We start from the raw sequence: 6,000 nt of genomic DNA on the forward strand, positions 1-6,000 counted from the left end.
ATTTGGTGATAAAGTGCGAGCTCCAATTTAAATTTTGGCAATTACCCATCCTTTTCCGATCAAGCCTGAATTTATCATTTTATAGATCATATTTGCTCTTATATAAATTTATATTTCCACCCATGATCTTTTATTTAACTCCACTTGACAAATTATTATCTGATGCTTTTTGTTCTTACTTTTATGTATTTGCTATGGCAGAGTTTTGGTAAACACCACTCATACTATTCTTTATTTTACAAAGTATCCCTTTGGTTGATATGTATAATGCTATGCCTTACTCAGGATGATATTTTATATGCTCGTTTATATCTTTCATGTAATATTAAATGTCACCATCCGGAGGCCATTTCACACAAATCTATTAGTTTCAGATGTATATTCTGATATGCATTGCAATAAATATGTATTTTTTTTTCTTCATCACGATTGTCACAGCCATGCAGTATAGTTGTGTTAAAATGCGAGTGTTCATTAAATAAAGGACATATGAAAAGATAGTGTTCGGCTGTTTCATCACAAGGCAACAAGAACAAATTTGAGAATCTCTCAAATGATCGCGAAATAGGTCAGAATTTAGATTGCTAGGGTAATTTCTGAGCTGGCACAGAGTAATATTCATAATTCGAGAACCTTTGTTTATAAAGATATTTGTTATATCAAGTTCCATTTTATTAATGTTAAAAAGGATTGTTTTAAATTGTGCAACAGTATTAACATTCGATAAGTCAAAGTTTACGTAAAGCGAAAGAATTAAATTCTCTAAAGGTACTTGGAAAAAAACTAGTATAGTAACTTGCAGTTCTGCACATAGGAATATTAAAATATCTGTTATATGTGTTAAAACATATCTGTTATGTCATTTTATGTTATATGTGTTAAAACATATCTGTTATGTCATTTTATGTTATATGTGTTAAAACATATCTGTTATGTCATTTTATGTTATATGTGTTAAAACACATCTGTTATGTCATTTTATGTTATATGTGTTAAAACATTCTGTTATGTCATTTTATGTTATATGTGTTAAAACATATCTGTTATGTCATTTTATGTTATATGTGTTAAAACATATCTGTTATGTCATTTTATGTTATATGTGTTAAAACATATCTGTTATGTCATTTTATGTTATATGTGTTAAAACATATCTGTTATGTCATTTTATGTTCTCAGTGTTAAAACACATCTGTTATGTCATCTTATGTTATATGTGTTAAAACATATCTGTTATGTCATTTTATGTTATATGTGTTAAAACATATCTGTTATGTCATTTTATGTTATATGTGTTAAAACATATCTGTTATGTCATTTTATGCTATATGTGTTAAAACATATCTGTTATGTCATCTTATGTTATATGTGTTAAAACATATCTGTTATGTCATTTTATGCTATATGTGTTAAAACATTCTGTTATGTCATCTTATGTTATATGTGTTAAAACACATCTGTTATGTCATTTATGTCATTTTATCTGTTATTCATTTATGTGTTAAAACATATCTGTTATGTCATTTTATGTTATATGTGTTAAAAACATATCTGTTATGTCATTTTATGTTATATGTGTTAAAACATATCTGTTATGTCATTTTATGTTATATGTGTTTAAAACATATCTGTTATGTCATTTTATGTTATAGTGTTTTAAAACATATCTGTTATGTTATGTTATGTGTTAAAACATATCTGTTATGTCATTTTATGTTATATGTGTTAAAACATATCTGTTATGTCATTTTATGTTATATGTGTTAAAACATATCTGTTATGTCATTTTATGTTATATGTGTTAAAACATTCGTTATATGTTAAACATATTGTTATGTCATTTTAAAAAACATATCTGTTATGTCATTTTTTTTTATGTTATATGTGTTAAAACATATCTGTTATGTCATTTTATGTTATAGATCGTGTTAAAACATGTGTGTTAAAAACATGTCTGTTATGTCATTTTATGTTTATATGTGTTAAAAACATCTGTTATGTCTGTTATGTCATTGTTAAAGGTAGGTTTGTAAATATGAAATGCGATAAGCGGAAGAAAAGTGAAAAATACATATGAAAAACAATTTAATTTCTTTATGTGTTTGAGATTGAACAAATGTGTCTTGAATTTTATGAAATCCTTGATTTATTACGGTGTGTCAGACAAAATAATAACAAATGAATGCGATGGATTGTGTTGTCGAAGTTTGGCGCATGCGCATTGTCACGCACTAAAAGTAAACAAAATGTATTGAACGAAACAAAAGTGTGTGCGATGAAAAAAATATATCTGAATCGGCAACAAAGTGGAGGAAATTATAATGGATTAGGTAGCACCCCTAGGATATCTATAGGGATGGCATGTAGCAATAGAAGAAACAGAAGCCACATCTCAAGCGGAACTTGCCGGGATCTGTTGGGACTCGTGTAACGGCATTGCACGTGGTGAGTTAAATTTCAACACATATGCCAGCGCACAAACAGCCGCAGACTAACTACGTGTATATTTGGCTGTACAAAGTTTGCTAGCGTATGATATGATATGTATAAACAGTCCCTCGCACTTCGATTTGTTGTTGTTGTTTTTTAACTAAACATGCCGTGGCAAGACTGTCACTTCTATCTGACATTTTGTTGCACGCTTCTGTTTGTTGCTGCGGTCTCATTTTGGAAAAAATACGTCATGTTCTATGTAAAGCTTTGACTTCGCTCTATTTTTAGAGGAGTGTTTTCCTGGTCAAGCTAGGCAACTGACCACCCATATTGTTTCGCCGTATGCATTGAAAATGATCTGAAGATTATATCTATATATAGGACAAATTTCAATTTCGTAGTCTTTATATTTCATTGGGCGAAACCTACCTTTAAAACATATCTGTTATGTCATTTTATGTTCTCAGTGTTAAAACATATCTGTTATGTCATTTTATGTTCTCAGTGTTAAAACACATCTGTTATGTCATTTTATGTTCTCAGTGTTAAAACACATCTGTTATGTCATTTATGTTATACGTGTTAAAACACATCTGTTATGTCATTTTATGTTCTCAGTGTTTAAAACACATCTGTTATGTCATTTTATGTTCTCAGTGTTAAAACATATCTGTTATGTCATTTTATGTTCTCAGTGTTAAAACACATCTGTTATGTCATCTTATGTTATGTGTTAAAACATATCTGTTATGTCATTTTATGTTATACGTGTTAAAACATATCTGTTATGTCATTTTATGTTATCAGTGTTAAAACACATCTGTTATGTCATTTTATGTTATCAGTGTTAAAACACATCTGTTATGTCATTTTATGTTATCAGTGTTAAAACACATCTGTTATGTCATTTTATGTTATATGTGTTAAAACACATCTGTTATGTCATCTTATGTTATCAGTGTTAAAACATATCTGTTATGTCATTTTATGTTATCAGTGTTAAAACATATCTGTTATGTCATTTTATGTTATGTGTTAAAACATATCTGTTATGTCATTTTATGTTATACGTGTTAAAACATATCTGTTATGTCATTTTATGTTATATGTGTTAAAACATATCTGTTATGTCATTTTATGTTATATGTGTTAAAACATATCTGTTATGTCATTTTATGTTATGTGTTAAAACATATCTGTTATGTCATTTTATGTTATGTGTTAAAACATATCTGTTATGTCATTTTATGTTATACGTGTTAAAACATATATGTTATGTCATTTTATGTTATGTGTTAAAACACATCTGTTATGTCATCTTATGTTATGTGTTAAAACATATCTGTTATGTCATCTTATGTTATATGTGTTAAAACATATCTGTTATGTCATTTTATGTTATATGTGTTAAAACATATCTGTTATGTCATTTTATGTTATATGTGTTAAAACATATCTGTTATGTCATTTTATGTTCTCAGTGTTAAAACACATCTGTTATGTCATTTTATGTTCTCATTGTTAAAGGTAGGTTTCGCCCAACCAAATAAATATTTTTTTGTGAAATGCGATAAGCGGAAGAAAAGATGAAAAATACATATGAAAATATCTCAATTTAATTTCTTTATGTGTTTGAGATTGAACAAATGTGTCTTGAATACAAAATTGAAGGAAATCCTTGATTTATTACGGTGTCCGTCAGACAAAATAATATGCAAATGAAGCTGCGATGGATTGTGTTGTCGAAGTTTGGCGCATGCGCATTGTCACGCACTAAAAGTAAACAAAATGGCTGAACGAAACAAAAGTGTGTGCGATGAAAAAAATATATCTGAATCGGCAACAAAGTGGAGGAAATTATAATGGATTAGGTAGCACCCTAGGATATCTATAGGGATGGCATGTAGCAATAGAAGAAACAGAAGCCACATCTCAAGCGGAACTTGCCGGGATCTGTTGGGACTCGTGTAACGGCATTGCACGTGGTGAGTTAAATTTCAACACATATGCCAGCGCACAAACAGCCGCAGACTAACTACGTGTATATTTGGTGTACAAAGTTTGCTAGCGTATGATATGATATGTATAAACAGTCCCTCGCACTTCGATTTGTTGTTGTTGTTTTTTAACTAAACATGCCGTGGCAAGACTGTCACTTCTATCTGACATTTTGTTGCACGCTTCCGTTTGTTGCTGCGGTCTCATTTTGGAAAAAATACGTCATGTTCTATGTAAAGCTTGACTTCGCTCTATTTTTAGAGGAGTGTTTTCCTGGTCAAGCTAGGCAACTGACCACCCATATTGTTCGCCGTATGCATTGAAAATGATCTGAAGATTATATGTACCTTTAAAACATATCTGTTATGTCATTTTATATAGGACAAATTTCAATTTCGTAGTCTTTATATTTCATTGGGCGTTATAAACCTATGTTATATGTGTTAAAACATATCGTTATGTCATTTTATGTTATATGTGTTAAAAACACATCTGTTATGTCATTTTATGTTCTCAGTGTTAAAACACATCTGTTATGTCATCTTATGTTATGTGTTAAAACATATCTGTTATGTCATTTTATGTTATACGTGTTAAAACATATCTGTTATGTCATTTTATGTTATATGTGTTAAAACACATCTGTTATGTCATTTTATGTTATACGTGTTAAAACACATCTGTTATGTCATTTTATGTTATACGTGTTAAAACACATCTGTTATGTCATCTTATGTTATATGTGTTAAAACACATCTGTTATGTCATCTTATGTTATATGTGTTAAAACATATCTGTGGTGTCATCTATTGTTGTCAGTGGCAAAACATCAAAAACATTAATTAATGGTATGCAGTAAATAACTAGAATTCAATACCCTAAAAGATGTATATTTGTATCATAATTTTCCTTTCAGAGAATCATTATCTTTACTTTACGCTTGTACATAGATTTCGGAAATATCCGAATACACTTGTATCTTAAAAGTAATTTGCTTTTCGTGCATGCTCAATCAGTACTTTATTCTATATAGGATATAGTGTCATGGAATTTTTCCGGGGTGCAATAAATTATATTCAAAATCTGTATCGTGCAGTAAAACTAGAAACTCAAACGTTTCCATGGTGGTAATGGTGTTGAATAAGTAACTTGAGAAAAATATTAATCTGTCGGCTCCTGTTTTTGATAGAGAAAACATACCATTTGTCAGCAGTGAAGCATATTTTAAGCTTTAAACGTTAATAAGAACGATACTAATGTCATCTTGAAACATTAGACATATTCGCGGCTCGAATCAGACAGGAAAACAAATGGGTTAGTGTACAGTTGAAGTTCTTTCTCTTTCTTGGGCATCGCCAAATCCAGCTGCATCTATTTGATACATTGGTCACAAGGTTTCTCAGAAACTCACCTATACAGCTAGAAGATTGTTCAAGATATCCAGAATCACATTCACAATCCCAGGGAGGAAATGACAGGCTCCTATCACAATAGGAGTTGGAGGGACAATCCCATTCAAAGGTACACCTTCCCAACGGATTGACATCTACCAATAAAATTAAACAATAA

The sequence above is a fragment of the Argopecten irradians genome, chromosome 7 (assembly GCF_041381155.1).
Source record: "Argopecten irradians isolate NY chromosome 7, Ai_NY, whole genome shotgun sequence".
Taxonomy (NCBI): domain Eukaryota; kingdom Metazoa; phylum Mollusca; class Bivalvia; order Pectinida; family Pectinidae; genus Argopecten; species Argopecten irradians.